This window comes from Elephantulus edwardii, unplaced genomic scaffold (genome assembly GCF_000299155.1).
Source record: "Elephantulus edwardii isolate Elephantulus edwardi_28Jun2011 unplaced genomic scaffold, EleEdw1.0 scaffold00299, whole genome shotgun sequence".
Taxonomy (NCBI): Eukaryota; Metazoa; Chordata; class Mammalia; order Macroscelidea; family Macroscelididae; genus Elephantulus; species Elephantulus edwardii.
Genome location: NW_006400049.1, coordinates 3,031,689 through 3,040,493, shown reverse-complemented (window position 1 = coordinate 3,040,493; position 8,805 = coordinate 3,031,689).

The window sequence follows — 8,805 nt, the reverse complement described above, 5'->3', positions numbered from 1 at the left end:
ATATAGATATATAGATATATATATAATTTTTTTATAGTAGCAGATGTAGATAAAGAGAGAATGACTCAAGTGCTGGCAGCATTGTAGACACTGACAAGTATTAGATCCATCAGCCATTAGGAGACGAAATCTCTTCAGGCATCTGAAGAGATTGATGAACGTAATGTTGCCAGATTTGGAGAATTACAATTTCAGTAGGCTCATGACTGAAAACAAGGAGCAGATATAGTTTGGGACATCTATATCAGATCATTCTGATCATATTATTAAACAATCACATTTAATCCTGCCTCTTTAATTTAATAAAATAGGATTTACAACACATAGGACAGTTATTTTATAGTGAGAGTCACAGTCACATTGAACCACAATATTAACTATCTCAAGTACTTTTTACTCCTTCTGAAAAATTACAGCCCTCACTATCATCTATTTGTCTCTCTAGTCTTTCTATTGTTGCTTATCTCTTAACTTAATTAAAATAAAAACTCCAGCATACAGAGATGTCCATCTCATTTTCCATCAAGTTATTGCAAGCACCTAAAATAGAGCCCAGAATTTACTATGCATGTGATAACTGCTTTTCAATGGATTGACATAATATCATTTAAGTTAATTTTTATTAATTCATCCAAGTGAACAATAAATAATTATAATTCCTAAATTTCTTAGTATTTTTTCAGATTAATATATCATAGTTAAGCCTGCCAACTACAGCATTTAAAAATAAGTGGTGTGGACAGCAAATTTCTATGGTTCTCAGCTGTGATTTATTTGGCATTGTGCAAATTTTGTCTTTGAATGTCTTTAAGCTACATATGCATTTTTCACTCAACCCAGTCCTTACCAATTCAATTGATGCCTGTTTTAGTGATCTAGAATTTGCAAAACAGAAATATCACAGATGGCTTAGATTTGATAAGCAGAAATTTCTTTTCTCAAAATTTAGAAGGTTAGAAGTTCAAATTGAGTGCATTGTTTCTAGGGGATAGCTTAATTTCTATATTGGCTCTTGATGAAGGTCTTTTTCTCTTTTAATCTTCTGAAAAATGTTCATGTGATTTGACACCTATCTTCTCTTATTTCTGTTTGTTCATTTGCTAGTTTAATCTCCTTTACAACTCAAAAGAGATTTAAGACATATTTTATCTTAATATAATTTCATTAGCAGAACAATGGAAATCTATCACCAATTGAAATTATAACATAGGTATAGGGATCTTAGGAGAAGTACAGGGGGTATGCACCTTCAAATTGACTACAGTGACTTCTTAGAATCAACTTAATTATTCTTTGGATAATTTATCAATAGGGTCTAGACTTTGAGAAGGACAACCATGGTAAAGTGCCAGCAAAAAACTTTTAAGAAGTGGATTGATACAGTGGCTGTAATAATAGATTCAGCCATAACAATGCTTGTGAGGATGGCACATGACAAGAATTGTTTTATTCTGTTCTGTATTGTTGTTGTAATTGTTGTTGTGTACTATAGAACCAGAACTGACCCATAGTTGACACTCCAGCAGGTTTTCAGGGACAGTTAATCACCTGGGAGGAGATTGCTCATCCTTCTCCAGTGGAGCAGCTGGTGACCTCAAACCATATGCCTTCAGGATGGCAGCACAGCTTCTTACCACTAGGATATATATCTTTATATACATGAAATCAGAATTGGAGGAAAACATATCAAAAACAGGTCCTTGGAGAGGGACATCATGCTTGGGAGGGTAGAGGGACAGTGCAGGAGGGGAAGACCCTCTGTGAGGTGGACTGATTCAGTAACTGGGGTAATCAGACGGGTGTGTCAGAGGCAGTGCAATTGGCACAGGATAGAGCAGGGTTTAGGGCTGTAGTACATAGGGTCGCTATGAGTTGCAAACGACTCGACGGCACATAACAACAACAACCTTATGCAGATGCTTACTGACACTGAGGCGGACCCAAAATGCTTGCTGTAGAAGGTCAAAGACTGTAGTCTTTAATATGGATTGAAGCTAGACATAAAGAAGACAGATTCTCGCCGCTGGGCCAGTTAGCAGCATCATGATGGATGGAGAGAAATTGAGGTTGTTAACAATTACAGCCTACACTGCTCCACAATCAACATTCTTAACACCAACAGTCAGGAAATCAAAAGATGAATTGCACTGGAAAAATCTGCTGTCAGGGATCTCTCCAGAGTGCTAAAAAGCTATGATATCAGTCTAGAGACTAAGGTGCACCTAATCAAGGCCATGGTCTTCACAATTACTTGCTATGTATCAGAGAGCTGGACAATGACTATGGATGACAGAAGAAGAATTGATGTCTTCAAGTTGTGTTTCTGAGGAAGAGTCTTGAACATACCATGGACTGCCAAGAAAACAAATAGATGTGTCTTGAAGAGGGTGAAACCAATTCTTTTCTTGGAGGCTATGATTTTGAAGCTCCATCTCACATACTTTGGGCACATGGCCAGGAGAGCCCAGTCTTTAGAGAAGGACATTATCCCTGGAAGGGTGGAGGGACAGAGCAGAAGACGACCCCAGATGAGATGAATTGATACAGGGACTGCGACAATGATGTGTCAGAATTAGTGAGATTGGCTCAGAATAGGGCAGGGCTCAGAGCTGCTGTACATAAGGTTACTACGGGTCACAGGTGACTTGACGGCACATAACATTTAATATTGTACTCTCTTAATTCTCAGTACCAGGTAACGTATTTTCGTTGGGTTAACATGAGGACCAATAGATCTTATCCATGACTGAATCTCCTAACAACTTTCCCTGTATATGAGAGATGCTCTGCATGCTTTAGGGAGCTATGGTGGCCTAGGGATAAGGAATGTACTCCCAACCGAAAAGCACATGGTTCAAATCCACCAGATGCTCCATGGGAGAACAATCAGCAACTTATCCCATGTAAATGACTCCAAAAGCCCATGGAAGTGTCAAGTATGAGTTTGTTCCCAACAACTACTTACTTAATGAGAGAAAAAATATTCATGAAACAAACACATAAATGTACATCCTCTTCACTTTTCGCTCAATCTCTAAATTGTTCTCTTAATAGACTTCCACAGTCCCTAGCAACAACTTTACTAGTTTCATACTAGAAGAGTTCAGAAGAAATGTTATGTGTTACCCTAGGTGGAATATTTTACAAGCTATTATTTTTTATTAACACAAAACAAGGATTAGTTCATCCAATTATCTCAGTGTCACAGTTAATGGTAGATGAAATTGTTCTAATAGAGTGAGACATAGCACAGACACGGCTGATGAAATGATTCTGAAGAGGGAAGTTAGAAGATAGAGTTATTTGATGAAGTGAAGAGAAAACAGGCGAGTAATAACAGTCCTGTGAGCCAGTGTGAAATAGACAAAGTCAGGAAATGAAAAATCTGCTTTTGTTCCTTGTCTGTTCTGAAAATGTATGTCTTAAATTCAGGTTATAATTTGGTCTTCCTTAATGTTCATTCATTCTTATGGACCAGGCGACTATATATCAGGCTATTCTTCTAGTTCAGCCATTCAATACATCATTTTATTGTTGTTGTTATGTGTGCTCAAGTCAATCAGGACTCAGAGATCCTACAAACAACAGATTAAAACCCAGCCCCATACTATACTGTGCTCATGATCTGCTAGACTTTTGAGACCATGGCTACTGTTACTGTCGTCAATACATCTTGTTACTCTTGCTCTGACTCTCTACATTTTCCAGTAGGAATTCTTTTTCCAAGCACTACCTGAAGTGATTCAGTGACTGGGGTAATCGGGATGGGTGTATAAGAGACAGTGCTATTGGCACAGGAAAGAGCAGAGTTTAGGGCTGTTGTACATAGGGTCTCTATGAGTCACAAGTGACTCCACGGCACATAACAACCTGAAGTGAAACAGGGTTTAAGAACAATTTAATCTTTACTTTTATCTTTTGATAAAAAAATAAACGTGAAAAGAATTAACTAGAACAATAAGCCATTTTTTGCTCAGAAAAATTTCAGTTCAGAAGTTTTTTGTTCAGTCAGGTCCTTGCCCTCAATCACCCCCAAACTGCCTGAAACTCTCTGCAACCACCCTCTTAAGTTCAGGAACTTGCTCTGGGCTCTTCTGCCTGCTGTTTTCCAATCTTGCATTTTATCAGGTTGCTTCTCTTTTGATTCCCCCATGCTACTGGGGGAAACAGTCCTAGCTGAAAGGTGGGCCCTCTTGTTTTGGCTGAGGGTCCTGTGGAATGTTTGGGTTTCTTTCTTTGTTTTTATTTAAGACTCTTGTTTAGTTAGAGTCAACACCATCTCCTGGAGGGCCTTTGTACTTAAATGTCAGTGTTTATAGTGTAAATATAGAGAAACATTCTTTTTGGTGCTGCAGCAGTAGTCTGTCAATTTGCTATCCTGAGGTAACCTGGAGTGGCTGTTATGCTGAGCTCTGTGCCATTGGGATGCCAAATGCCATAATGGTTTACCCATGGTGGACAGTATTTGGTGGCGGTCCCAGATTAAGACATGTTTGGAAGCTGGAGTGACATCCACTTCCTAAACAACATGCTTCTGTAAACTCTATGAACTTTCAGGAATGGCGATAGTTATAGTAAGACTTTAGGTCTTTTGTTCATAGGGTGACTATGAGTCATGCTCAATTCAACGACAATCAACAACAATCACCTCATTACAATATACCCAAAATAAGTGAAATAGAGTTTCACAATCCTTACTCTAAGGAGCAATCCTTGTTGCACATCTTTCAAGACAAAATCATTTGTTCTTTAGCCAATGCAAGGGATATTCAGTATTCTTTACCCACAATATATTTCAAAGGCATAGATTCTTCTGTCATCCTTACTCATCATACAATTTTTAGATGCATAGGAAACAATTAAAAATACCATGGCTTGGATCAGGTACACAATAGTCTTTAAACTATCTTTTTTGCTCTTTTGCAGTTTAAAGAGGTCTTGGCAGCAGATTTCCCCAATGCAGTAATACTTCCTTTGACGTCTTGACTGCTGCTATACTGGGTGCTGACTTTGTCTCCAAGTAAAATTAAATTATGACAACTGTAGTATTTTCTCAAATCATGTCTATCTTGTTGTTGCCTATCCAGTAATGAGGAATTTTGTTTTTTTCATGTTGAGGTATAACTCATATTGAAGGCTGCAATCTTTGATATTCTGCAGTAAGTGCTTCAAGCCTTCTTCATTTTCTGCTAACAAGGTTGTATGGTCTGCATAATACCAATTGTTAATGAGCCTTCCTCCAATCCTGACACCACACTGTTCTTCATATAATCCAGCTTCTCAAATGATTTGTTTGGCCTATCGACTGAATATCCATGGAGAAAAGATATACTGTAATGCATATCTTTTCTGATTTTCAACCATGCAACAATCCCTTGTTCTGTGCTAAAAACTATTCCTTGTTCCATGTACAGATTCCACATAAGCTCAAGTAAGTGTTCTGGCACTCTCAATCTTAGAAAACGTACCAGCAACCTGAATAATACAGATGATATAACTTTGCTTGCAGAAAGTGAAAGAAATTTGAAGTACTTAATGCATTTTTGTTGCTGTTCTTGTTGTTGTGAGCCTTGGAGTCAGAACCAACTCATAGCTGACCCTCCAATGACTTTTTAGAGGTAGTCAATTGGACAGGATGAGATTCCTCATGTTTCTTTCCAGAGCAGCTGGTGGATTCAAACCATATGCTCCTTACTTAACCATCAGAGTTATTATGTTCCAGTAAAGACAGTTTTACAGTTTCTAGCAAAACAAACCTAAGTTTACAATCTGATCCAAAAATTGTATTTCTAAATATTAATTCAAATTATATAGACAGCTTTTTTCACTAAAATCATACACATGATTATTTATAGCAGTTTTCTTTATAATTGACAAAGATATGCTACGATATGATTACTATCATCATGAGTTCACATCTTGATTTTCATGTTGACTAGTAATGAAGATCAGGGTGATGTGCCTGAACATAATTTCACTGATGTAAAATTCAGGAATACAGAAAAGAAGATAAAATAGGAAATGAAAGTAGTTAAGCTCCCCCCATTCTCTATGGTGTTTGGACTTTCTTTCCATTTTTATTTTGTTTTAGAACTCAGGAGAAATTAAACTCTGTTACAGTAGTGATAAGCATATTATACTCAAGAAAAGGACAGCTTAGTGCCATGATTTTTACCCTCTGATTCCTCTAAGAACAATACATTGGAGAACATTTTAGACAACTTCTCTGATCAAGAACTAATTTCCATTAGTTTCTATTAGATAGTGGTGTAAACATTTGATTTCTAGAGCCCTCTCCCCATCCTCTGTGGATACAAAGACCTGGGCCAAAGGTCTGCAGGCAATGAGGAGGGCAGCTGCAGCTCCTCTGAGGTTCCTGGTGCCCTCGTCAGACTTTCTCAGACTTTGAGGAAGCAGGAAAAGTCCCACTCATTGCCATAGGGTCTTCAGGCCTTTGCCAAGAACCAATACTATGAACTGAGCCACTGTCTGTGCCAATACTCCCATCCAGGACCCCATCCTGTCATGCCACCTTGGGCCTCAGCTGGGGTCTTAAAAGAGTCTCTTGTACCATGATATTTATATGCCTGATTGTCTTTATGGTTTGATTTTAAAGGCACAGTATTTATTTGTCAGTTCCTTTTTGGAGGACAGATTTTCATGCTGTCAATTACTTCAGATCTTCGATGTGTAGTGTTGTTGTTGTTGTTGTTATATTCTGTAGAGGCAATGATGACTCATAGCAACCCTATGTATAACAGCTCTAAAACCTGTCCAATCCTGAGCCAGTCTCTCTGTCTCTGACACACTTACCTTCTTTATCTCAGCTACTGTGTCAATCTATCTCATCCTGGGTCTTCCTCTCTTGCGCTGTCCCTCAGGTCTTTGAAAACCATATGTATACTAGAACACTCTTAGATTATTGTTGTTGTTATTAAGTGCCATTGAGTCTTAAATGACTCATAGTGACCCTGTGAATGAAAGACCTGTACAGTTATTTGTATTCATTGTTTCACCAAGTTCATAGGATTTCTGGAGGCAAGCTATTTCAGAAGTGGATGCCATTCCTGCTTCCAAGCTTGTTTTACTTGGGGAGCTCCACCAAACACTGTGCACCATGGGTAACCATTATGGCATTTGACACATCAGTGTCACAGTGTTTCGCATCACAACAACCATGAGTAACTGCTGTTCAGCACGTTGAGAGACCTGTTCTATGCTACTTAGAAGAATGTTTGAAAAAAAAAAATTAAAACCAGGCCTGAGGGACGCAAATTAAAATCAGCCACATTTGGCTTGGCAGTACAACTTTCTATCTACTAGGCCAACAGAACTCGCTCTATGACTCACAGCAAGTCTATGAACAACAGATCTAACCATTGCCCTATCCTAAGTGATCCTCACAGTCCGAGGGCATGCTCGAGCCCACTGTTAACAGTCATCTTAGCAAATAAGGCATGAGAAGCTATGCCCTCATACTGGGAAACATAAAGGATTAGGAACAGTTGCAAATATGCACTAGTAATAGGAATGCGGAATGTGAGAAATCTGAATGTAGGAAAACTGGACATTATAAAGGAAGAAATAGGACACATAAATATTAACATATGGCATTTTGAATCAGACAATCATGTGATGCTCAAGTTAAAAAGGAGAGGAAAAATGGGATTACTTTCATAGTTAAAAAAGTAATTTCTAGATCCATCCTGAAATGTGAGTGATAGGATAATACCCATATTCATACAAGAAAAACCAGTTAAAACTACTATCATACAATTGCATGCAGCGACAACCAGAGCTAAAGAGAAGGAAATAGATAATATATAATATATATCAACATTTGCAATCAGAAATCAAATATGCAATCAAGACACTTTAATAATAATGGCCAACTGGAATGCAAAACTTGATAACAAGGAAAATGGATCACTACTTGGAAGACATGGATTTGGTGAAAGAAATGAGGCTGGAGAGAAATGATAGAATTTTATGCAATCAATGATTTATTCATTGCAAATATCTTGTATAAGAACCGTAAATGGCAACTATACAGATGGATCTCACCTGATGGTTTACACAGTAATCAGATTAGATTATATCTGCAGAAAGACTCATTGAAGAAGCTCAATATGAAAACTAGGCAAGGAGCTGATTGTGAATAGACAATAAATTACTTATATGCAAGTTCAAACTAAAACTAAAGAAAATTAGAATAAATCAACAATAACCAATAATTGAACTTGAGTTTATCCCACATAAATTTAAAAACCATCTCAGGAACAAGTTTGAGGACTTGAACATTAACAAATTGAGAACAGATGAGCTGTAGAAGGCTATTAAAAATATCTTCTATGAAGAATGCAAAAGTTCATATTAACAGGGAAGATGAAGAAAAGATCAAGACGATCTGAAAGACCAAGAGATTCTGAACATTACACTAGAGCACTGAGAAGCCAAAGAAAAGGAAAGAAATCAGGAAGTTAAGGAGCTAGACAGAATATTTCAAAGGGCAGCACGAGAAGACAAAGCAAAGGATTACAATGAAATGTAGAAAGAGCTGGAGAAAAATCAAAAGGGACAGATTCGCTTAGCATTTTAAGCTGAAGGAAATAAAAAATAAATTTAAACCTCAAGTGATGATCCTTAGAGACACAGTAACCATAATACTGAAGGATCCAGGAAGGAGTATATAGTGTCACTGTACAAAAAAGAACTTACAAAACAATAGAGACATAGAAGACATTCATGAAACAATTTATGATCTAATGGAAATGATGATGAAGGAATGTTGTTGTTGTTGTTATG